Genomic DNA, 27,375 nt, shown 5'->3' with positions numbered 1-27,375 from the left:
CTGTGCCTTCTAATTCTGGACTCCCCCACCCCAGGGAAAAGACCTTGTCTATTTACCCTATTGATGCCCCTAATGATTTTTATCAACCTCTATAAGGTCACCCCTCAGCCTTTGATGCTCTAGGGAAAACAGCCTTAATCTATTCAGCCTCACCCTGTGCTGAAATTCTCCAACCCTGGCAACATACTTGTAAATCTCTTCTGAACCCTTTCAAGTTTCACAACATCCTTCAATAGGAGGGAGACTAGAATTGCATACAATATTCCAAAAGTGCCCTCACCAATGTGCTGTACATTCACAACATGATCTCCTAACTCCTATACTCGATGCTCTGTCCAGTAAAGGAAAGCATACCACCTTCACTATCCAATCTGCCAGGAACTCCACTTTCAAAGAACTATGAACCTGCACTCCAAGGTCTCATTATTCAGCAACACTCCACAGGATCTTACCATTAAGTGTATACATCCTGCTAAGATTTGCCTCTCCAAAATGCAGCACCTCACATTTATCTAAATTAAACTCCATCTGCCACTGGCCCATCTGATCAAGATCCCATTGTACTCTGAGGTAACCTTTTTTGCTGTCCACTACACCTCCAATTTTGCGTCATCTGCAAACTTGCTAACTCTACCACCTATGTTCACACCCAAATCATTGATGTAAATGACGAAAACCAGTGGACCCAACACCAACCTTTGTGACACACCACTGGCCACAGGCCTCCAGTCTGAAAAACAACCCTCCACCACCACCTTCTGTCTGCTACCTTTTAAGCCAGTTTTGTATCCAAATGGCTAATTCTCCCTGTATTCCATGGGATCTAACCTTGCTAACCAGTGTCCCATGGGGAACCTTGTTGAACGCCTTACTGAAGGTCATATAGATCACAACCACCACTCTGCCCTCATTAATTCTCTTGGTTACTTCTTCAAAAAAACTCAAGCAAGTTTGTGAGACGTGATTTCCCATGCTCAAAGCCACGTTGACTATTCCTAATTGATCCTTGCCTTTCCAAATGCATGTCGATCCTGTTCTTCAGGATTCCCTCCAACAAAATGCCTACCACTAATGTCAGGCTCACCGGTCTGTAGTTCCCTGGCTTTTCCTTACCACCTTTCTTAAATAGTGGCAACACGTTAGCCAACCTCCAGTCTTCTGGTACCTCACCTGTAACTATCAATGATACAAATATCTCAGCAAGTGGCCCAGCAATCACTTCCCTAGCTTCCCACAGATTTCTAGGGTACACCTGATCAGGTTCTGGGACTTACTCACTTTTATGTGTTTTAAGACATCCAGCACCATCACCTCAATAATATGGATATTTTTCAAGGTGTCACCATCTATTTCCCTACATTCTATATCTTCCATGTCCTTTTCCACAGTAAACACTGATGCAAAATACTGGTTTGGTATCTCCTCTATTGCCTGCGGCTCCACACAAAGGCCGCCTTGCTGATCTTTGAGGAGTTCTATTCTCTCCCTAGTTTCCTTTTTTGTCTTTAATATATTTATAAATTCCTTTGGATTCTCCTTAACCGTATTTGCCAAAGCTAACTCATGTCCCCTTTTTGCCCTCCTGATTTCCGTCTTAAGTATACTCCGACAACCTTTATACTCTTCTAAGGATTCACTCGATCTCTCCTGTCTATATTTGACATAGGCTTCCTTCTTTTTCTTAATCAAAATCTCAGTTTCTCCAGTAATCCAGCTTCCCCTACATCTACCAGCCTTTCCTTTCACCCTAAGTGACTATCTCATTTTTGAAGGCTTCCCATTTACCAAGACAAAAATCACACAACACCAGGATATAGTCCAACAGATTTATTTGGAAGCACTAGTTTTTGGAGCGCTGCTCCTTCATCAGGTGGTCCCTGATGAAGGTGCAGCACTCCAAAAACTAGTGCTTCCAAATAAACCTATTGGACTATACCCTGGTGTTGTGTGATTTTTACCTTTTGTACACCTCAGTCCGACATCGGCATCTCCAAATCATGTTTCCTATTTTCCAGCCATCCTTTTTCCTGCAAACATCTGCCCCCAATCAACTTTTGATAGTTCTTGCATAATACAGGTACTCAATCCTTTATCCGAAATCCTTGAGGCCAATTGTTTTTCGGTATGTGGAATTTTCAAATTTTGGAATAAATTAAATTTTCACAGCGAAATAAAAAAAATTACCTAACAGCAGACACACGTGTGAATAGTTCGAGCGCTGAGACACAATCGACTCCTGCCAGGGCTGGGCCATGCCGCCACATCACATCTGAGTGATGTGGTTCGAGTGGGTGTAGTGTTGGGTCACCTGTTTGTATTACAAAATGGCACTCCACACTCCATGAAAACATTTCGTATTTCATAGCTTTTCGGATTTTGGAATTTCAGGTAAAGGGTGATGTACCTGTACCGTCAAAATTGGCTTTCCTCCAATGTAGAACTTTAACTTTTAGATCCAGTCCATTCTTTTCCATTAGTATTTAAAAAATAATAAAATTATGATCTCTGGCTCTAAATTGCTTCCCCACTGACCTCTTAGTCACCTGCCCTGCCTGATTTCCCTAGAGTAGGTCAAGTATTGCACCTTCTCTGGTAGGTACATTCACATACTGCATCAGAAAACTTTATTTGTACACACTTAACAAATTCCTATACATCTAAACCCTTAACACTATGGCAATCCCAGTCTCTGCTTGGTAAGTTAAAATCCCCTACTATAACCACCCTATTATTTTTACAGATAACTGAGATCTCCTCACAAATTTGTATCTCAATTTCTCACTGACTATAATCACAATTAGGTGATTTCCCTTTGCTATTTCTCAGTTCCACCTAAATAACTTCCCTGGACGTATTGCCAGGAATATTCTCCCTAAGTACAGGCATAATGTTATTCCTTATCAAAAATGCAACTTGCCCTCCTCTCTTGCTCCCCCACATCCCCTTCTATCCGTCCGATAGCATTTGTAACCTGGAACATTCAGCTATCAGTCCTGTCCATCTCTGAGCCATGTCTCTGTAATTGCTCTGATATCCAAGTCCAATGTTCCCAACCATGCCGAGTTCATTTGCCTTCCCTGTTAGGCCTATTGCATTGACTAAATAGTTTAATTAATCAATCCTACCTTGTTCTCTGCTTTGTTCCTGCCTGCTCTGACTGTTTGACTTGCTCCTTTTCCCAACTGTACCAGTCTCCGATTGATCTCTTTCCTCCTTATTTCCCTCAGTCCCACCTGAGTTTAAATCCTCCTGAGCAGCTCTAGGAAATCTCCCTGCCAGAATATTAGTCCCCTTCCAATTCAGGTGCAATCCGTCCTTCTTGTACAAATCACTTCTACCCCAGGAGAGATTCCAATGATCCAAAAATATGAACCCTACTCCCCTGCACCAACCCCTCAGCTACGCATTCATCTGCTCTATACTCCTATTCCTACCCTCATAAGCTCATGGCACCGGGAGTCATCCACATGTTACTACCCTCGAGGGTCTCCTTTTTAAATTTCTGCCTAACTTTCTATATTCTCCCTTCAGAGTCTTATCCATTTCCCTTCTTATGTTGGTAGTTCCAACGTGTTCAATGACCTCCTGCTGTTCCCACTCCCCTTTGAGAATATTCTGCACTCTCTCCAAGATATCCTTCATCCTGGCACCAGGGAGGCACACACCATTCTGATTCCTCGCTGTGTCAAACAAATGCTGTGGTTTTGTCCACAGGCTTAATATATGTTACTTTTTTGGAATGTTGAGAAATATTTAGAGACATTTGTGAGAAGATACCACAAAAGAAGTTGGTAAAATGTTGTGGCTAAATTATTCATTTCCATCAATTGTTTGACTAATTACAAAGGTCTGCATGAGCCTTGTGATGCTAACAATACAGAACTGCAGCTGCTGGCAGTCTGAGATTTAAACCGAAACTTAGGTCACATCTATGGACAGAAGCAGAGTTAATGTTTCATGTTGATGGCCTTTCACCAGAACTGGAGAAAAGTATGGATGGAGGTTTGACAAAGTCTGTCCTTTAGGGCTAAAGGGGCCAGTAACTAAAACAGAAATTGCTGGACAAATTCAGCAGGTCTGGCAGCATTTGTTGGAAAAAAACAGAATTAACAATCTCAGTCCAGTGATTCTTCATCAGAACTGTTAGTAGCTGGAAAAAAATGGGATTTATGCTGAAGCGCCAAAGTGGTGGGAGAAAGGGGAGAGATCAATGGATAAATGGAGACAGAGTCGGGGGGGGGGAGGGGGGGGGGGGTGTGGGGTGTGGGGTGGTGGGGGGGGGGGGGGGGCGGATAGAGAGAGAGGTGAAAGGCATAGGTGAACAAGGAAATTGTGGATAACTGGCCAGGATGAAAAGGTTGAACAAGTTATAGAGATAAAAAATGGGTGAGATGTGCTGAATGCAACCTATGTGATGTCATAATAGGCCTTGGAGTACATGAGAATGGGTGATTTTACTAAAAGAAACCCATATCGTAACAGGCCCAGGTGTGGGAGTGGGTGAAAAACATGGAAGGATGGAATCAGGCTGTAAAGTTATTGAGCTTGATGTTGAGTCCTAGAGGCTGCAGGGACCCCAAGCTGAAAATGATGTTTTTTGAGCTTGTGCTGAGGCTAGCTTGTACAGTGCAGCAGGTCTGTGACAGAAATGAAGGTGTGGGAACATGATAATGTGTTGAAATGGCAGGCAACTACAAACTCAGTCATTTTTGCTGAGAGTGTGTGGATCTTCTGCAAAGCGCTCACCTGCTCTCCATAATCTCCTTGTTTGCCTAACAGTTTGATCTTTCTCTCACTCTCTCGCGCTCTCTCTCTCTCTCGCGCTCTCTCTCTCTCTCTGGACAGAGGTGTAAAATAAGAACATTCTCTCTCTCTCTCTCTCTTTTTCTCTCTCTCTCTCTCTCTCTCTCTCTCTCTCTCTCTCTGGACAGAGGTGTAAAATAAGAACATAATGGAGAAATAAAATCACAGGCCGCTGGAAGCTTGTTGTCATGCATGTGGACTGAGCAGAGATGTTTTACAAAGCAGTGATGTAGAGGCATAGTCATAGAGATGTACAGCATGGAAACAGACCCTTCGGTCCAACCTGTCCATGCCGACCAGATATCCCAACCCAATCTAGTCCCACCTGCCAGCACCTGACCCATATCCCTCCAAACCCTTCCTATTCGTATACCCATCCAAATGCCTCTTAAATGTTGCAATTGTACCAGCCTCCACCACTTCCTCTGGCAGTTCATTCCATACATGTGCCCCCCTCTGTGTGAAAAAGTTGTCCCTTAGGTCTCTTTTATATCTTTCCCCTCTCACCCTAAACCTATGCCATCTAGTTCTGGATTTCCCGAGCCCAGGGAAAAGACTTTGTCTATTTATCCTATCCATGCCCCTCATAATTTTGTAAACCTCTATAAGGTCACCCCTCAGCTTCCGATGCTCCAGGGAAAACAGCCCCAGCCTGTTCAGCCTCTCCCTATAGCTCAAATCCATCTGTGTTTCGTATCCCCATTGTAGAGAAGACCACATTGTGAACAGCAAATGCAGTAGACTAAACTAAAAGAAATAGAAGTAAATCACAGCTTCATCTGGAAGGAGTGCTTGGTGCCTTGGTGGGGAAGAGTCAAGGTAAAGGGACCGTCGTCACATCTCCTGTTTTGGGCTGTCATATTGTATGTGATTGACATTAGAGAGAACAGTCCCTTTAGAATTTAAATTCTGAGAGTGAAGAGGAGATGAAAGACCATCAGAGATTGTCTTGATTGATCCTCCTGAGCTTGCTGAACTCCAATCTCTTCTGTTTCTTGTTACCAAATTTGCTCACATGGTGCCGTTGACGTCTGGCGAATCTACCTTTCAGAGGCTGAATGCCAATCCTCTGGCTCTTTCTCAGAATGATAAACCCATTGCTTCAACCATTTCCTGCATATGACCGGATTTCTTTCTATCTTGACACTCAAATTTCTTTCTCACTTTGTACTACCATTTCCCATTACCTTCTTCTGATGCCTATTGTCACTTTAAAGGTTATTAATTTCTGGGCCCCAAACAACATCTTAACATGTCTGATGCATTTCACCCAAGTCACAGAGTCATCCAGCACAGAAACAGACCCTTTAGTCCAACTTGTCCATGCTTACCGAGTTTTCCAAACTAAATCAATCCACTTGCCTGCATTTGACCCATATCCATCTAAACATTTCCTGTTCATAGAGTCATAGAGATGTACAGCACACAAACAAACCCTTTGCTCAAACTTGTCCACGCCAACCAGATATCCCAACACAATGTAGTCACACCTGCCAGCACCTTGTCCATATCCCTCCAAACCCTTTCTATTCATCTACCCATCCAGATTCCTTTTAAATGTTGTAATTGTACCAGCCTCCACCACTTCCTCTGGCAGTTCATTCCATAAGCGTACCACCCTCTACGTGAAAACGTTGCCCCGTAGATCTCTTTTATATCTTCCCCCTCTCACCCTCAAGCTATGCCCTCTAGTTCTGGACTCCCCCACCCCAGGGAAAAGACTTTGTCTGTTTGCCTATCCATATCCTCATGATTTTATAAACCTCTGTAAGGTCACCCCTCAGCCTCCGACGCTCCAGGGAAAACAGCCCTAGCCTATTCAACCTCTCCGTATAGCTCAAATTCTCCAACCCTGGCAACATCCTTGTAAATAGTTTCTGAACCCTTTCAAGTTTCACAACATCTTTCCGATAGGAAGGAGACCAGAATTGCACACAATATTCCAACAGTGGCCTAACCAATGCCCTGTACAGCCGCAACATGACGTCCCAACTCCTGTACTCAATACTCTGACCAATAAAGGAAAGCATGCCAAATGCCTTCTTCACTATCCTATGTATTTGTCCAAATTCCGTTAAAATGTTGTAACTGTACCTGCATCTACCACTTCCTCTGGCAATTCATTCCACATATGAACCACCCCCATGTGAAAAAAATGCCCCTCAAGTCCTTTCTCTTACCTTGAAAATATGCCCTTTAGTTTTGAACTCCCCTACCCTAGAGAAAAAAATCTTTGCTATTCCTCTTATATATGTGTCTTCTGGTATTATAAACCTCCAAAAGGTCACCCCTGAACCTTATAATCTCGAGTGAAAAAAGTCCCATTCTATCCAAAATTAAAATTCACAAGCATCAGGTTATACTCCAACAGATTTATTTGGAAACACTGGCTTTTGGAGCACTGCTCCTTCATCAGGTGGTTGTCCAAGCTTGGAATCCATCCTGGGAAGTATTGAGGCAGTAGCCAAATCTGACAAACAACTACTAGCTTCATGGGTAAAGGATTATTTAGTTGGGAGAGAATGGCCATCAACTGGGTCATTTTCAGATTGGAAAGATGTTATAGGTGCAGTGCCATAGGAATTTGTACTAAAATCTCAACTATTTGCAATCTATATCAATGATTTAGATGAAGAGATCTTCTGACTGAGAAGCTATATGCAGATGACCTAGGATGATACCAATATAGAGAGTATCTGCATACCCAGTTTTGAAAGACTGCACTTCTCCCCCTCCCCTACCTCGTTTGCCAGGATGTCAACAGTAACACCACCCCACCGTAATCCACATCAGCATCTCCAGGTTGCCCACTCTCTCCCAGGCCATAGTATTTTTCATTACATCCATAGTTTGTGCCGTTTTGAGAATGAGTCTCAGCATCTGCTCCTCCTGCAATGAACTTCATTTTTTAAGAAGGGCAGGTTTCCTTCAAGTCACACTAGATTGTAATGTTATTGAGTCCCCTACTTTTGTATGTAGTCAGTGAAAACATGGAGGAGGGGTGCAACTGGCTTCTCCCAGTAATCACTTTAACAAACTTAGCATTCTACCTGCATTCCAATTGCCTGGTACGTTAATGGTCCTTGCAATTCCTGCACATGTTTTCAGGTATAACCAGATTACCCCAACTCTTTGGAATTCTACAAAAGACAGCAGAGGTGAAAAATCATCGGAAGCTTGGGGTAATATCATTCTGATTTCATTAAATTAATTTCTGAAATTTACATTATTTCTCAATCTGATTCACTTTATAACTAAATGGTTGGCTGATGGTGCATGTTTTGGGGGTGGCGTCATTTTTGGTAGACAGGTGATGGATGCGGGCACGTCTCTGCTCTCACTTGACTTAGTCTAAAGATGTTCCAATTTGCATCATTGATTGTTATGTTTCCTTTTGAACTTGCTTGAACAACTACATTCACAATCCTGGTAAAATGATGGAAAATAATGATATAATTCAAAGCCAAGGACCCTCCTTTTAACAGATGGCTAGAAAGACATATAGAAAATAAGATTCAAACGTGGAGAATTGAGAGAGTTATGAAAACCACTGTCATTGCCCTTTTCAGCATCTCTATCCTCAAATTCTTCCTCATTTCTTAGCTCCTTTCTCTCAAGCGATTTCTGTTATTACTGATATTATTACTGCTATTCACGCGATTCTACCTACCTCTTCTGCAGTCTGGAGTTCCAGTGGAACAAAATAGCTCTTGTAGGGGTTTTAAATATCTGAAGATGTTTGATTGCCTCCAGTTAAAATTTGGGTTACACTGAAGCCATCGCATTCAAGCTGTGGCCCAGACCCAGCCTCTCTCAGCTGTTACACTGCAATAGTGAAGGAAGAAACCAAAGGCTGACTTTACTGGGAATCTATTTATGCACAGCAAATGGTTGCGTTATTGACTCCGCTCTACTCCTGTGCCAGTGTTTCTTTATATTGGCTCAAGTAACCCTCCATTTACTGCCCTCCACTTGTATGCAATTAACCCCAAGAGACATATTTAATGTCAAGGACTGACTTGCCTGTGCTGGATTGTGCAAAGCCACAGCATCCTGTTGGGTCCTCTGTTGAGTTTGTGACTGCATGTTTGGAAAGGCTACCTACTGACACCACTGTTAATGTTGCTGGCTCAGCTCATCTGCTGCTGAGCTTCTTACTTACACTTCAATCATATTGAGGCTGACATTGTCTCAATTTTGCCACTCAGCCAATTCTCAACTCTAATCTGTCTGCCTTTTATCATTCTTCATTTTACAATATTGGGCTATTTTCCTACAATGCAGCTGCTATGCCATGCGTGTCTGTGATCAGTTTTAAACTTGATAAATAGCAAATGGTTGCTTATTGTACACAAATGGATAAATGTTTAGCTAGTTTTCGATAGAAACTTTCATGTATGCCAAGAATCTTTCTAGCCTGTCACTTCTAGTGTTATCCATTAGAAAATCTCTTTGCAGTTTCTCCAACACTTCGAAATGTCTTTTGCAATATGGAGATTAGACCTGATACATGACGCTCTTTTTTTTCGATGTGGTCAAATGAAGATTCTTTAAAAGTTGGACATCTTGCTTTGTGTGTTTTATTAATCCAGAAATGACAATAGTTTGTTTGCATGTTTGTACACCTTTGTTGACTGGTTGTTAGTTTTGATGGTTTGTAGGAGTATGCCTGCGTTCTTAGAAAGTCAGAGAGTCCTATTGAACAGAGACAGGTCCCTCAGCCCAAAGTGGTCCCCCATGCCGACCAAAATGTCCATCCACACTAACCCCATTTCCCTGCATTTGGCCCATATCCTTCTAAACCTTTCCTATTCGTGTATTTGTCCAAATGCCTTTTAAATGTTGTTCATGTACCTGCCTCACCCACTTCTGCTGGCAGCTCATTCCATATGCGTACCACTCTGTGTTAAAAAAAGTTGTCTCTCAAATTACCTTTTATTCTTTCCCCTCTAACCTTAAACTGATGTTTAGGGTGTAGGTTTGCTCGCTGAGCTGTATGCTTGATATCCAGATGTTTCATTACCTGGCTAGGTAACATCATCAGTGGCGATCTCCAAGTGAAGCGAAGCTGTTGTCTCCTGCTTTCTATTTATATCTTTCTCCTTGATGGGGTTCCTTGGGTTTGTGGTGATGTCATTTCCTGTTTGTTTTCTGAGGGGTTGATAGATGGCATTTCAATCTGTGTTTATTTATGGCATTGTGATTGGAGTGCCAGGCCTTTAGGAATTCTCTGGCATGTCTTTGCTTAGCCTGTCCCAGGATAGATGTGGGACTGGGACAACGCATCTATCCTGGCACAGGCTAAGCAAAGACATGCCAGAGAATTCCAAAAGGCCTGGCACTCCAACCACAACGCCATAAACAAACACACAGATCTAGATGCCATCTATCAACCCCTCAGAAAACGAACAGGAAATGACATCACCACAAACCCCAGGAACCCCATCCAGGAGAAAGATATAAATAGAAAGCAGGAGACAACAGCTTTGCTTCACTTGGAGGTCGCCACTGATGATCATTACCTGGCTAGGTAATGAAACGTCTGGATATCAAACCTACAGCTCAGCGAACAAACCTACACCCTAAACCTCAACCTGAGCTACAAACCTTCACAAACCTTGCTTAAACTGATGTCCTTGAATCCTTGATTCCCCAACCCTGGGAAAAAGACTGATGCATTCACCTTGCCTCATGGTCTTATACACAAGTATAACATCCACCACCCCATCCAAGTCTTTTACGCTCTAAAGAAAAAAGTCCTAGCTAGTCCAACCTCTCCCTATATCTCAGACCCTTGAGTCTTGGCAATATCCTTGTAAATTTCTTCTGCACTCTTTCCAGTTTAATAACATCCTTCCTATAGCAAGGTGACCAAAACTGAACACAATACTGCAAGTGTGGCCTCACCATCGTCCTGTACAACTGCAATATAACTAACTAACTTTGATACGCAGTGCCCTGACTGATGAAGATCAGTACGCCAAAAGCCTTTTTCACTGCCCTGTCTACCTGTGACTCCACTTTCACAGAATTGTGAACCTGAATTCCAAAGTCCCTCTGTTCCACTATGCTCCTTAAGGAACTACCATTCACCATGAAACTCCTACCTTGATTTGACTTTCGAAAGTGCAGCATGTCACACTTATCTATATTAAATTCCATTTGCCATTTTTTCAGTCCACTTCGCTAGCTGATCAAGGTCCTGATACATTTTCTAATAATCTTCCTCACTGTCCACGATGCCGCCTATTTTAGTCTCATCTGCAAACTTACTAACAATGCCAAGTATATTCTCATGTGAATCATTGATATTGATAACAAACAGCAGTGGGCCCAATACCAACTCCTGAGGCACTCCACTCATCACAGTCCTCCAGTTCAGCAAGCATCTTTCCACTATTACCCTCTGCTTCTTACCATCAAGCCAATTCTGTATGCAATTTGCCAGCTCTCTTGGAATTCCTTGCAACCTAACCTTCCAGAACACCTACCTTGTGGAACCTTATCAAAGGCCATACTGAAATCCATATAGACTACATCTTCAGCTCTTTCACCCTGTTTTTACTCATCATTTCCTAGGGAGTAACTGGCCTTGTTGCCCCTATCAAAATTCATCACCTTATGCTTAAAATTAATCTGCCAGCTATGTGCCCCATCTGCGCATTTGTTAATGTCTTGCGTTTTGTTGAAGTCATTCTCACTCTTAACTAAACCCTTAATTTGGTTTGGAAATTTTGATACTTGCACTAATTTTTAACTCCCTTGGAGAGGAGGGTGGAAGAAGTGGTGTTGGGGATGGTTGGAGTGACAGTGGCCTAATTGTTTTGTCACTGGACTAATAATCTAGAACCCCATGTGCTGTTCTGGGCACTAAGTTTTGAATCCTGTTGTGGTGCCTGTTGCTGAATTGGTAAATTTGGAATAACTAAAACTATTATTTGTGACAATGAAGCTGCTGTAAAATCTCATCTGATTCACGATATCTTCATGGTAAAGAAGTTTGTACCTGGTCTAGCCTACATGTGACTCCACGTAGGACTCTGATCAATTCTTAACACTGCTTAACACAGCAATGTCTGAGAGAACCACTAGTTTATTAGTCACTCACCACCACTACTTTGAGGGCAATTGGCAATGGACAATACATGTTATCTATGTTGGGCCTACATCTGAGCCAGAGGCCAAGGTTCAATCCAAATTCTCCAGAGGTGTGTCATATTGTGTCAGAATAGGCTGTCCAAAAGCCTCTGAAGGCTGGCCTTGTCACAGTGAAGGTTATGTCCCAACAACAAATTAAAAAGAACCACACATACAGTCCTTTACTTAAATAAGTTGAAAGATGGATGCATTTAACATTGTTGGAAATCAAATGAATGGAGAATATGGAAATGATTTGTGAATCAGTAGTAGCACATGCTAATAGTTTGCTGTGGATTGTTACATTTTTATACAAGGACATCACTTTAAATTAGGCAGAAGATAATCCATTATTGGTAAGCTCTGTCAATTAATATTTTCCATCTGTCTGGTGTCTGATCTGACCAATCCACATTATTGAATTTAAGCTTTCTTTAGTTTGCAATGTAATGTGAATGGGAACTTTATGGTATTTTGCATCCAGTTTTTGAAGGTGATGATGATAAATTTTAATATTGATCCACATAACAATATTGATTGACAATGTGGACTTCTGATGGCGATTTTGCGTCAAAATCTTAAATTTGCAGCCTCATTATTATTTCTGTTTTATAACCAAACAGCTATGTTTCTCAAAGGTGGTCAGTTCATTCTACAGTTGTAGAAATGTACGGTATCTGTTAAGTTGACTTGCTGTCAAATTATTCTACTTGCTGGAATACTCAAAACATTATTTAGAAGAAACATGAGCATCAGCTGGATGCTTGTTTTGAAGCTCTTTAAATACCAATTATTTTATCTGCCAGTGGCATTCAAAAAATAAACTAAATATGCCTCTGTGAATTGATTCCATTGTGTGTAACTTTACTGTATTATTGAATATTCATCTTAAAGAAGCGCTAGATTTCAGTAGCATACGCTCATAACTCTGTGTGTTTAGGTAAACGAGACCCAATACATGAATCCTGATCAAGGAAAGCCAAAATGGATTGAGTGACTTGTATTTTGTATATATGTTCACAAATATTAAGCAGTGTTGCTTTGAGTGAATTCTGTATTTTCACTTGCCACATATCAATATTGAGTTGTCCTTTATATTAGCTAAAATGGGTTGAAACAAAATCCATGGACATCGGCTTGCATGTTTCTTTTTTTTTGACCTCAACGCTGTTTAGTGTTTTTTTTACTTTTGTCGCCATAGCAACTGTCAATTTGATTAGGCTACTGGAGTCAAGAACATGGAGTTGTGCCAAGCTGAATGAAAATTCGAAATGGGATATGGGAGGAAGAGGATGGAGGCCTTGAAGCCTGATCACGTCTGAGAGGTTGAATTAATACGTGCAAACTATGCTTTAGTTATACTTTGATTTTTACTTGGAATGGATGGATTTAATGTTTTATAGATTGTATATTTATACTTACATGTGTTCCCCTCCTTGCTCTCATTTTTCCACTGCAATTAAAGATGACTGGGGAGAATATAAAGGTATATTCTGAGACTATTCAGTTTATTCGTTAAATTTGTTTCTGCTCCTTTTTAAAACACCTTCCTCGGTGGGTTTTGTTCAAAAGCAACACTGCTTAGCATTTCTGAGCATATATACAAAAAACGTTCAGAATTTGAAGTGTTACTCTTCTCTGTTTAAATGTAAAGGCAGAGCTGACTGTTAATGGCATAAAGTAATTGTTTCCAGTCCAAAAATAGTGCTACATTTTTTGAAACTGAGCCTACATGTGCTGAACTGTGACGTTCTTTTTAATGTTTTGCATTAATGTCTCAACATCTTTCATGGTGACAGACAGCATTTGGCTTCTATTTTGAGTTGTACATTTCTGCTATGATTTAATCTTTTTAAGTGCCTCTGCCTGTGTCCTCAACCAGTTTTGTAACCACAGTGCCAGCTCACTTTTTAAAAGCATTGAACAATTGGATTGAAGTTTGGAGAGGTTTCTATATCAGTAAATAAGTTTCGATTTTACTTTGCAGTTCCTTCATTCATGCTTCAGCACTAAGTGGCAAAACAAACATTTTCACACCATAACATAATTTGCAGTTTTTAGAAATAAAGTGCAGTTAATAATTCTCCTGAGGCTGTACCAATTTGGGTGTGGTTTTGTACAGGCATCAACTTACCTTTTGGCATTTCCTTGTCAAATCAGCTAAAATGCAGTACACAAGATGTCTGTTTTTAAATGGAAAGTGGAAAATGATGAGAGACAATGTTAAGAGAAAATGGGTGACATAAATATTTGTTAATTTGTTGCGTACCAAATTGGTCACTATTGTATACAAGTGTTTTTTGTGTTGTGCTGGGATGGGTTGGATAAAGTTTTGTTGCAAATATAAATAAAAATGATGCAGTAGAAGTACAAATACTTGACTTAAATCGGCCAAAGATACAGTTCTGAAGGAACTGGCGATTCTGGGAAAACCTATCATAATTGAGAGTTGTTGCAGCTCCTTGACAGTAGTGACCCAGAAAATGAAGTCATTACTTCTGTCTACCTCTGCCAAGAAAATAAGTGTATGATTCCCTGCCCGTTTAAATATATTGTAAGTTAAAGGTTCCAACAACATAATCAGCAATGGGTCTCAAATGTCCTTGTCACTAAATTGTGTCTCCCGAGGACAGTTACTAATTGTGTTCACTATTTCTAAAAGGATTTTTGTTCTAAATAAATTGCAATGATTTTCTGATTTAGAAAAGCACCAGCAACCTTTCAAAACTAATTCATGTCTACAGAGAATTCACGCGACATATTGTGTAGTATTCATTTGTTTGTGAGTGGACATTACAGGAATATAAAGACAATGTGATCAGTACATTGCTGGTTGTTAACTTTGAGGGAGCTGAGTGATCTCCATCTCAGTGGCCAAAGGGTAAATGGCTGAAATTAACGTCCTGCCCAAGACGCAGTTGAGGGCGTGGAGGGGCGATGCAGTTAATTGGATAGGGACTCTGCTGCCTTTCTGCCTCTTCCCTGATTGGATCTGATGCAGGAAGTCCCGTGGATGACCTTCTGGCTGTGTCACCAATTGAGTAACCAAGAAGGCCTCATCCTGCTTTTCTGGTATCCAGCAGCCCCGGAGAGGGTCTCTCTGTGCAGGATATCTGAAAGCGAGCTTTGCCAGGCGGTTGTGTCTAGGCCTGTGGAATAGGTAGGGTGAGCAGGAGAGAGAGGGTCCATCATTTAAAGGCACTCAGCTTGATTGAGGGACCTGGCAGCGGGAGGAGAGAATGGCTCTGAGAGTAGTCTCAGTCCTTGTTACCAAGCATCTACTATTGAATCGTGGGAAAACCCATCACAGCCTGAGGGGCAGTTCATTCATGGGCCTTCCTGAAAGCAGATAATGGGGTCTGTGTTGCCTCTCTTCTCAACTCTAATAAATACCACCCGTAGTCTGATGCCATCTCTGCAAATGTTGCCACGCATTGTCTTTCCTAATACACATTGCATGAAAGCAGAGTTGAGAAAATTATTAATGGACCTGAAATGTTAAGAGTGCTTTCTCTCCTCAGATGCTGCGAGTCCTGCTAAATTTTCCCAGCAATTTCTGTTTATATTTCTGATTTCCAGCATCCACAGTTCATTGTTAAATAAAAACCAAAAGAACCACAGATTCTGTAAATCATAAAAATATAAATTGTTGGAAAAGCTGAGCAGGTCTGGCAGCATCAGTGGATGGAAATCGGAGTTAATGTTTCGGGTCAAGTGCCCCTTCCTCCAAACTATTCTGCTGAGATATGCTGAACGTTTCCAGCAATTTCTATTATCGTTTCACTATTTTTGTTCTTTTAATTTTTTTTGTTCAGATTCTGCCTAATGTTTGCACTCAAGGTGAGTAACTGAATGGTATTGTGCTGCTCCAGATGATTCTGCTAAGGTTGTGTAAATGGTAGTGAACCTTGTTTCAGTATTGTCACTGATAATTGCTGCATGAATGTAGTGCCAAAGTTCTTCCATTTGTGCACACTACAGGCAGGCTGGAACAACACTCTGGCAACTAGATGAAAATGAAGTAGCAAAGGAGTGTTTATTCCGGGTCCTGTTCTTTATAACATATGGAAACGATTCCTCTAGAATATGCATGGTTTGCTCTCTGCCATTGTACCATTGTTGGTAAATTACTCCAGTTTTCTTCTCCGTTTGATTACGATGTATTAGGTATCTGGGTGGTTACTATAATAATCAGATGTGTCTGTGGTGTTAGAGGATGGGTTTTGAGATTCTTTGTCAGCAATTGCAATGTTTTGCCCACACTGGCATTGTATGAAACTGTGCCTTCAACAGACTTGTTGTACTCAGTGGTAGTCTGTAATACGGTACTTAATTTTTTTTCATTGTGGTTATGCAGAGAGCAACCTTGATTCTCCTGAAAGTTGTCGCCACGACATCTTTAAGCAGTGGACCAGAATGCATTTTATATAAGCAGGCTTTTGTTAAGTAAAGAATATGTACACTGTCAAACAGTTTTAATAAATGCATGCTTGTACTAATTATTTATCATAAAGTCTCCTAAGTCTGTAATGCACCAATGTAAAATATTACTTAATCGCACCATAATTCTACCATTAATATAATGTTTTGTTTTAGGAAAACTCCCCAGAAACAATTCACAGTTCATTATTCATGTTTTTCTATACACCAAAGTGGTGTAACTTTTTTTTATAGAAGACTTGCCACGTTTCAGCACATACCAGAATGTTGTCCTCGCCTAGCTGCATTTGGACTCCTCATTATCTGAGCAGTCTCAAATGATGCTGAAGATGTGCAGTCATCTCCTCCGTTTCTGACCTTATGATGGCGAGAAGATCAATGATGAAGCAGCCAAAGATGATTGGGCCTAGGACAACATTCCGAGGAACTGGAGAGTTCTTGTGGCAGTGTCCTTACCCCGAGCCAGGAAGCCCGAGTTTGAGTCCCATCTGCTCCAGAGGTGAGCAGTGTGATCTCTGAACAAGTTGATTAGAAAATATCAATCCTGAGGAACTGGGAGTCTTGTGGCAGACTGGTGGTGTTCCTACCTGTGAGCCGGATGGTTTGAGTTCATGTGCATCATAACATTTGAATAGGTTGATTAAAAATGTCTACCTAAGGGGCCTCTTGTGATGCAGTGGTAATATCCTTACTTCTGAGCTAGGAGGCCTAAATTCATAGACCAACTGCTGTAGACGTTTGTAATGACCTCTCTGAATAGGTCGATTAGAAAATCTGTATCTAAAGAAATCCTATAGAGATGCCAAGATGACTGATCTCCAACAACCACAACCATCTTCCTGTGTGCTAAGTATGACTCTAACCAGTGGAGATCTTTCCCCCGAATTCTCATTGACTCCAGTTTTGCTAAGTTCCTTGATGCCACATTCAGTCAAATGCAGTCTTGATGTCAAGTGCTGTCATTCACTTAGCTCTGGCATTCAGCTCTTTCATTCATGTTTGAATTGAGGCTGCAATGTGGTCAGGAGCTGAGTGGCCCAGATGGAACTGGGCGTCACTGAGCAGGTTCTTGCAGAGCAGGTGCTGCATGATAGCACTGTTGATGACATCCTTCATCTACTGACTGAGAGTAAGTTGATTGGATAGTAATGACAGGTTATGTTCAGCCTGCTTTTTGTGTAGAAGACATACCTGGGCAATTTTCCACGCTGTCATGTAGATGCCCATATTGTAGCTGTAATAAATTAGTTTGGCTAGAGGTGTAGCAAATTCCGGAACAGACATCTTCAGTCCTGTTGCCAGAATATTGTCAAACACTATATCCTTTTCAGTATCCAGTGCCTTCACTTGTTTCCTGATATCATGTGAAATGAATTGAATTGGCTGAAGACTGGCATCTGTGATGCTGGAGACCCCTGGAGGAGGCTGACATAGATCATCCACTTGGCATTTCTAGCTAAAAATGGTTGTGAATGCCTCAGCCTTCTCTTTTGCACTGATGAGCTAGAGACCCCACCCCCTCATTATTGAGGATAGCAGAGCCTCCTACTTTATGTTGTCCACTGCCATTCACAGTTGTGGCAGGACTGCAAAGCTTCCATCTGATATGTTAATTGTCGGATCACGTAGCCTCAACTATTGCATGCTCCTTCTGCTATTTAGTGTGCAAGTAGAGTCATAAAGTATTACATACTGAAAGAGATCCTTTGGTCCAACGATTCCTCACTGGTCATTGAACACCCATGACTCTATCCCGTTTCCCAGCACTTTGCCCATGGTTTTGTGCGCTGTAGCATTTCAAGATTTCATCGAAAATACTTCTCAGTTGTCTTGATGGTTCCTTCCTCTACCACACTTTTAGGTAGGGAGCTCCAGTTACCAATCGCCCCCTGGTTGTGAAAGCTTCTAGCTTTAAGCCTCCTAACCCTTACCTTAAATCTGTGCCCCTTCATAGTTAACTGCTCTACTAGGTAGAAAGGTTTATTCCTGTTGACCCTATTTATGCCCATCATAATTTTGTACACCTCAATCTGGTCTCCTCTCAGCATTCTCTGCTCTAAAGAAAACTACTCCAAGCTACTTAGTCTATCTTCATAGCTGAAATGCTCTAGTTCAGGCAATGTCTTTCTGAAACTCCTGTCCACCCTCTTTAATGCAGTCATATCCTTCCTATACTGTGGCAGCCAAAACTTCAGACAATATCCAGCTGTGGCCTGGCTAACGTCATAAACAGCTTCATCATAACCTCCCTGCTCTTGCATTCTATTGCTTGACATAAAATCAAGTATTATGAGCAACTTCTTTAGCACCCTATCCACATGTCCTGTTGCTTTAAATGACCTTATGTACATGCACAGCAAGATCCTGCCAGTTCCTCAGAACAACCCAGGCTTCTGTCATTCAACATGTACTCCCTTCCCTTATTAGTTCTCCTAAAATGCATCACATCACACTTTTCAGGATAAAACTCCATCTACCATTAGTCTGTCTGTCTTTTGAGCTCATCTACACTACCCTGTAGTCTAAACTTTTCATTCTGGCTATTTACCACACCATCAATCTGTGAACTTACTGATAAAACCTCCTGTCTTCATGGCCAAATCATTAACTTATGCTACAAACAACAAAGGAGAAAATGAGGACTGCAGACACTGGAGGTTAGACTCAAGAGTGTGGTGCTGGAAAAACATAGCAGGTCAGGCAGCATCCGAGGAGCAGGAGAATCAACATTTAAAGCATAATTCCTTCATCAGGAATGAGGTTTGTGGGACGGGGCTGCTGAGAGATAATTGGGAAGGGAGTGGGTTTTAGGGGAATGTAGCTGGGATGCGATAGGTAGATGAAGGTTTGGACAGAAGGTGATCGGTCAGAGAGGAGGGCGGACCGGATAGATGTAAAAGGTGATGGACAGGTTAAGAGGCTTGGGACCGGAGGGGAAATGAGGAAACTGGTGAAATCCACATTGATCCCGTTTGGTTGCAGGGTCCCAAAGCGGAATATGAGGCGTTCTTCCTCCAGGTGTCGGGTGGTAAGGGTTTGGCGACGGAGAAGGCCCAGGACCTGCATGGCCTTGACGGAGTGGGAGGGGGTGTTGAAGTGTTCAGCCATGGGGCAGTGGTGTTGGTTGGTGCGGGTGACCCAGAGATTTCTCTGAAATGATCCACAAGTTGGCATTCTATCTCCCCGATGTAGAGGAGACCACATCAGGTACAATGGATACAGCAGGTGACATTGGTGGAGGTATAGGTAAATTTCTGTCGGATGTGGAAGGATCCTTTGGGGCTTTGGATGGAGATGGTGGTGGGGTGGGAGCACAGGTTTTGCATTTCCTGCGGTGGCAGGGAAAGGTGCCAGGAGTGCGGTGTGGGGGGAGTGGATCTGACCAGGGAGTTGTGGAGGGAACGGTCTCTCCGGACAACTGAAAGGTATGGGGAGGGAAAAACATATCTGGTGGTGGGGTGCATTTGTAGGTGGCAGAGGATGATACGATGTATGCGGAGGTTGGTGGGGTGGAAGGTGTGGACCGGGCAGGGTTCTGTCCTTGTTGCGTTGGGAGGGGTGGAGTTCAAGGGCGGAGGTACAGGAAATGGAGGAAATACACTGGAGGGCATCATCGACCACATGGGAAGTGAAATTGCGATCTTGGAAGAAGGAGGCTATCTGGGATTTTCTAAGGTGAAACTGGTCATCCTGGGAACAGATGCGGCAGAGGCGGAAGAATTGGGGATAAGGAATGGCGTTTTTACAGGAGGTAGCGAAGAAAGAGTTGTAGTCTAGGTAGCTGTGGGAGTCTGCTTGTAGTAGATGTCCGTGGTTAGTCAATCGCCGGAGATGGAGATGGAGCGGTCAGGAAGGGGAGGGAGGTGTCAGAGATGGTCCAGGTGAATTTGAGGTCGGGGTGAAAGGTGTTCGTGAAATAGATGAACTGTTCAACCTCCTTGAGGATGTCCAGTCCCTGTACACATCCATCCATCACAAAGCCTCCAAGCCCTCCGTTTCTTCCTCTCACATCGTCCTAACCAGTACTCTTCCACCGACACTCTCATCCGCCTGGCTAAACTTGTCCTCACCCTTAACTTCTCCTTCCAATCCTCCCACTCCCTCCAAACCAAAGGGGTAGCAGTGGGCACGCGCATGGGACCCAGTTATGCCTGCCTCTTTGTCGGGTATGTGGAACAGTCCATCTTCCGCATTTACACTAGCGCCACCCCCTAGCTGTTCCTCCGCTACATCGATGACTGTATCAGTGCTACCTTGTGTTCCCACGAGGAGGCAGAACAGTTCATCACTTCACCAACACTTTTCACCCCGAGCTCAAATTCACCTGGGATCATCTTGGACACCTCCCTCCCCTTCCTGGACCATTCCATCTCCTCCTCCGTCGACTGACTAACCACTGACATTTACTACAAGCCCACCGACTCCCACAACTACCTGGACTACACCTCCTCCCACTGTACCTCCTGTAAAAACGCTTTCCTGATTCCCAATTCCTCCGCTGCATCTGTTCCCAGGATGGCCAATTCCACCTTTAAAAAAAAATCCCAGATAGCCGCCTCCTTCCAATTTCCCCTCCCACGCGGTTGATGATACCCTGTAGTGCATCTCCTCCACTTCCCACCCCTCAGCCCTTGAGCCCCACCCCTCCCAATGCAACAAGGACAGAGCCCCGCCTGGTCCTCACCTTCCACACCACCAACCTCTGCATACATCACAGCATCCTCCACCACTTCCACCGCCTCCAAACGGACCCCACCACCAGACATATTTTTCCTTCCCCACCCCATCAGCATTCTGAAGAGACCATTCCCTCTGTGACTCCCTCGTCAGATCTGCACCCCCCACCAGGCCACACACCACTCCCGGCACCTTTCCCTGCCACCACAGGAAGTGCAAAACCTGCGCTCACACCACTCCCCTCACCTCTGTTCAAGGCCCCAAAGGATCCTTCCACCTCCAACAGAAATTTACCTGTACCTCCACCAATGTCATCTACTGTATCCATTGCACCTGATGTGGTCTCCGCTACGTCGGGGAGACAGGATGCCAACTTACGGATCATTTCAGAGAACATCTCTGGGACACCTGTACCAACCAACACCACCACCACCCCATGGTTGAATACTTCAACTCTCCCTCCCACTCCGTCAAGGACATGCAAGTTCTGGGCCTCCTCCACTGCCAAACCCTTACCACCCGACGCCTGGAGGAAGAATGTCTCATATTCCACCTTTGGACCATGCAATCACATGAGATTTGTTTGGATTTCACTAGTTTCCTCAATTCCTCTCCCTCCACATTATCCCAATCCCAAACCTCCAACTCGGCACCACCCTCCTGACTTGTCCATCATCTTTCCCATCTATCCACTCCACCCTCCTCTCTGACCTATCACCTTCTCTCCCACCTTCATCTCCCTATCGCATTCCCAGCTAAGTTCCACCAACCCTACCCCCACCCTCCCATTTTTCTCTCAGCCTCCCAGCCCACAAGCTTCATTCCTGATGAAGGGTTATGCCTGAAATGTTGATTCTCCTGCTGCTCGGATGCTGCCTGACCTGCTGTGCTTTTCCAGCACCACACTCTGAACTACAAACAGCAAAGGGTCTAGCAATGAACCTGTGATATGTCATTGGACCCAGGCTTTCAGTCATAAATGAAGCTATGCTGCAACTTCACCAGATTAACACCTGACTTTTATGTATGACTGACTGGCTCCTGGCTTGCCCTCCTGCACTCTTTATTGAACTACTTCATCTCCCAGTCTGATGGTCCTGGTGGATTAGGGAATATGCCAGTTTATGAGGTTGTAGATTGTGTTAGAGTACAATTTAGCTGTTGTTGATGCCCCACAACATAGGTTCGGCCAATTTTGGCTTCATCTCCACAAGACCTGTCCAGTGGTTATTCTAACCGTTAATGCCATGAGAAACAAAACTGATGGGTTGATTAGAGAAGACTAGGAGAATTAGATTTTGAACTTTTGTTGGTTTCCTCTTAACCTGCTGCAGACCTAGTCAAGCACCTGTCTCCTTTAGGAGCCGAGTATTGGTGAATTGTCATGCTGTCGAGCCACACTTAATGTTGGGCATTGAGCTCCCACAGCTACCTTCTGCGCCCTTGCCATCCTGAGAGCTTCCTCCAAGTGGTGTTCAACCAGGAGGAGCAGAGTCCTCAGCCAAGGGAAGACTTGATAATCAGCAGGAGGTTTCATTTGATCTGATGCCATGAGACTTTGTGGAATTTGGCATCAATGTGGAGGACTCTTTATGCAACATTCTCCCAATGTCACCATTGCATCACTGCCTCCCCATTTGACCCAACTGATGGTCCATACCTGAATTTAAAAGTGTTGTTTATTTTCCTCAGTAATGTTATGATTGATTCACTGAGTTTCTAATATCAATTTTTCTGGATCAGATTTAAGAGTGCTCACCGCTTTGGATTGTCCTTTCCTTTGTTGAGCAAGCATTTATTTTAGAAACTGCATTTATTACGTAAAATATTTTAGCAGTGCTTCTCTTGCTTTGTCAAGTTTTGTACTTGCTCATTTGTCATAGTCATACGGTACAGAAACAGAACCCTTCAGTCCAACCAGTCCATGCCAAACACAATCCCAAACCAAACTAGTCCCACCTGCCTGCTCCTGCTCCATATCCCTCCAAATCTTTCCTACTCATTTATCCGTTGCAATGTCTTTTAAATTTTGTAATTGTACCCGCATCCATCATTTCTTCTACACGTGAACCACCCTCTGTGTAAAACATTTGCTGCCTATCTTTTTATAATCTCTCTCCTGTCATGTTAAAAATGTCCTGAAATTCCCCATCTTTGGGAAAAGACAATTACCATCAACTCTATCTATACCTAAACTTCTATCAGGTCACCTCTCAACCTCCTATGCTCCAGTGAAAAAAACAGGAGCAGCTTTTCTTTTGACTCGAACCGTCATACCTGGCTACATCCTGGTAAATGTCTCATGAACCCTCTCCAGCCTAATAATACGCTTCTTATAACTAGGCGACCACAACAGGACACAGTATTCCAGAAAAGGCCTCACCAATGTCCTGTATCACCTCAGCATAACGTCCCAACTCCCATACTCAAAAGGACTGAGCAGTGAGGACAAGCGTGCCAAATGCCTTTTTAAGCATCCTGTCTACACGTGATGCAAACATCAAAGAATTAGGGACCAGCACCCCTAGATCCCTCTGTCCTACAACATTACTCAAGGCCCAACCATTAATTGTACAGGCCGTACCCTTGTACCAAAATGCAATACTTCGCATTGTCTTGAGAATAATTGCAATATTCTTGTAAAATGTTCTGCTTACCCCTCATTTCTGTTGATATTCCCACTTCAGTATATTGCGATGATTTCTTCTTCAACTTGTTTTGATGTCTGCAAAGTGCACAGTTGCTAACCACAGCTTAAATTTACTATGATTGTAGTTAATCTCCAAAACAATATTATATTCATTTAACTACAATTTTTTTGGAAAAACTAATTTTACATTCTCTGTAGTTTCTATTTTCATTGCACTTCTGCAAAGCTGCTGCATTTGATTGGATGTGATATTTAGAGTTTAATGTGTTAAACAAAGACTTAAAATCTTCTAGGTTTTATTTCAATATTTCTGGTTCAAGTTATCGAATGGAATTGGGTACGAGCAGTGGATGTGTATTCTCAAGTTAAAATAAAAATTATGTAATCAGGATTTAATAGTACAAAACTTTTGAACCATATGCAATATTTAAATGTTGGCATCAGTTTTCACAATGTATAATGCTAAAGTAAGAACAAGAGTAGACTTTTCAATCCCTTGAGCCATTTCCACCATTATGTCAGATCATGAATGAAAAATCAGTTTGGCAGTTCGAATGAAAGATATTTCAGAGGCATACTATTTTGCACATTGCTATTATCTGTTACACACAGGATTCTCTAAACACTGGATTATTGTCTACATGAGAAATTGTGTATACTTTTTTTATTCTCCAGTTTTTGGCAAGTACAGTTCAGTGAATCACGGCTGAGCAGTGAACTTTGATATTCTTGAGCCTAGTTGCATAGGTTGTAAACAGATGGCAAGCAAACAAAATAGTGTGGTTTATTGACATACTGTTCTTTTGTGTCTCCGACTTGGGTTTGAGTAATGGGCAGAAAAGAAATAAGGGACTTAACATGAACATAGCGGCATGGTGGCTCAGTGGTTAGAACTGCTGCCTCACAGCACCAGGGACCCGGGTTCAATTCCCATCTCAGGCGACTGTATGAGTGGAGTTTGCACATTCTCCCGTTGTCTGCGTGGGTTTCCTCTGGGTGCTCCAGTTTCCTCTCACAATCCAAAAGATTTGCAGGTCAGGTGAATTGGCCATGTTAAATTGCCCATAGTGTTAGATGCATTAGTCGGGGTAGGGTTACTCTTCGGAGGGTTGGTGTGGATTGTTGGGCCAAAGGGCCTGTTTCCATACTGTAAGGAATCTAATTAATAAAAAAATAGCAAAAGTATGAAAAGCACAAAAATACACACAACACTGCATGTTTCTGGGATTTAACCAAAGATCAGGCTGGTGAGAAATAGTGTGTTTGCCTTAGTAGCTGTGCTCTTCTGAGGTTGTTAATAGTTAGAGAGAAGTTATCTCTTTGCTTTCATTTATCACATTAAAAGCACATTTATCATTTTGCTGAATGATTTTATATATAGTTGTGTTGAAAATAGCAAACAAAATTAAACTTTATTCTAATTTTAGGGAAGTAGATTTCATCTAGGCCTAGCTACCCCTGAGGAATTCCTGCAGCGATTTCCTGGCATATAGCATTACTGATGAGACTAGCTTTACAGATTTTTATTAATTAATTGAATTTAAATTCCACCGTGATGCTAGCCTGGTGGATTACATTGTCACATCCCGTGATGTTGCCACAACGCCACTACCTCCTCTGCTTGTGTTTTCTTTTCCTTTGTTCATTGCCTTCTTCCTTCCTTTTTATTCAATTATTGCCACCTCATTTATCTTTCATCTGGAAAGGAAATTAAGTCAGAAAGGACAGACTATTGAAGGCTGGAAGCTCAATTGTGAAAAACAGGTAAAATCAATGAAACTAATTTTTGTTGTGGGATGGCATTCGGAAAGCTGGTACATTTAAGCTGTCGCTGATGGATAGGTTGCAATCAGCAGTTGAGGGAATTACTGTGAAGTATAAAGCACACCAGAAGTCAGTTTAAATCATCTGGTCTAGATACACACTGATATGGATTATCAAGGGTTAAAGACTGGGCCACACAGATCTCTTGTTTTTATAGGAAATATGGATTGAAATAATGAAGAAATATAAATGTTACTTCATTTCCTCAAAAACCTGAGAGTGAATCTTCTTTACTGTTGTTGATTCTGATGGTTCAATTATCTCTTCACTCATCAATTTGTAAACCATAGCCCTGTGACCTATTTCAACAAGTACAGACAATCATACTCAATAGCAGGCACCTTGTTTGACGTAACGGTGATTTCAGTTGAAGTATTGCAGTCTGAGCCAACTGTGCATTTAAACCTCATCACTGGATCCTTTTTTACGTTTTGAATTTTGTGTTCAGGTCCCTTGCTTATTGGAGAAGTCCTACACAATGGGAAGAGTGTGGAGTGCACTGCAACTGGATCTGATTTGAGCTTATTTGAATCGACTATACTTCCAGTACATTCTTTGGCTTTCAAGTACATGATCGTAGAATGTATTATTTGAAGTATAATGCAGGAACTGGTTATAGGGTTAACAGTTGAGGAACAGTGCTGGCCTTTTAGTTTTAAGCTTCCTCTTTACATTACTAAAACCATAAGAAATAGGTTCAGAAGTAGGCCATTTGGTCTCTTGAGCTTGCTCTGCCATTCAATAGGATCATGACTGATCTGACATTCGTCACATCCATTTTCCTGCATTTTCCCTACTGATCAAGAATCTATCTGGTTCAGCCTTAAATATACACAAGGAAAATAACTTGAACCTGATATTGAGTCCAGAAGGCTGCAGGGTCCCCAAGCAGAAAATGAAATGCTGAGCATCGCTGGAGCACTGCAGTAAGCCTGAGATGGAGATGTTGACCAGGGGACAGGGTGGTGTATTGAAATGGCAGGCCTGTGAAAGCTCAGGGTCTTGCTATCAGTATGTAGGTGTTCTGCGAAAGTCACCCAGTCTACACTTTATTTCCACAATGCAGAGGAGACCACATTGTGAGCAGCAAATGCAGTAAACTAAATGTGTGAAGTGCAGGTAAATTCCAAAACAGCACCCCGCCCACCATTGCCTGCCCATTGTCCACAGTTGAATCAAGGCTGTAATGAAGTCAGGAGCTAAATGTCCCTGATGGAACCAAACTGGGTGTCAGTGAGCAGGCCAACTACTATGTTGATGACACCTTTGATCACTTTACTGATAATCAAGGGCAGACAGCAGTGAACCTGCTCAGTTAATGCCTTTGCTGTTGAAATCGTGTATTGCTGGACATCAGAGTGCGTCTGGGAAACTAACAAACAGTGAAGTTCACAACTGATCTTGGAGGAACCTATTTAGGAGAGGTCACAGCACAGAGACAGATAAGTAAATAGTATAAAGTGTGGCATTGCTGTAAGTCTGCAGTAATGAGTAGAGTGGGTTATTTCTTGAATATATGTTTTATTGGGCTGTGTCTCTTGATTGAACTTAAAACTATAAGCCATAAGTATTAAGATAGCCTGGAGCAGTGTTTTGTAGAGGAACCAGATGGGTCTGTAGACTGGAAGAAGCAAAAATGGCCTTTAGTAGATATGCTCTTGTTGGATGTGGGAGGTTAGGGAGAGTTTACGGGTTTGGATTACATCTGCAATAAATGCCGTTAGTTGCAAATCCTATGAGGTCAAATGGATCGGTTGGAGCTACAGTTGGAGGCATTGAGGAATTTACCAGAGCAAGGGGGTATGATGGGTGGCAGTTATAGGAAAGGGGGAAAGTCTCAGATA

General features: G+C 42.4%; 1 protein-coding gene across 2 annotated transcripts in view; it reads left to right on the top strand.

Annotated features, from left to right (window-relative positions):
• LOC140487917 (E3 ubiquitin-protein ligase UHRF1-like) overlaps nucleotides 1-27,375 on the top strand; it is a 186,002-nt gene that overhangs the window by 98,070 nt on the left and 60,557 nt on the right. The window lies entirely within an intron of this gene.

This window comes from Chiloscyllium punctatum, chromosome 2 (assembly GCF_047496795.1).
Source record: "Chiloscyllium punctatum isolate Juve2018m chromosome 2, sChiPun1.3, whole genome shotgun sequence".
NCBI lineage: Eukaryota > Metazoa > Chordata > Chondrichthyes > Orectolobiformes > Hemiscylliidae > Chiloscyllium > Chiloscyllium punctatum.
This window is presented reverse-complemented; position numbering and strand designations above follow the sequence as displayed.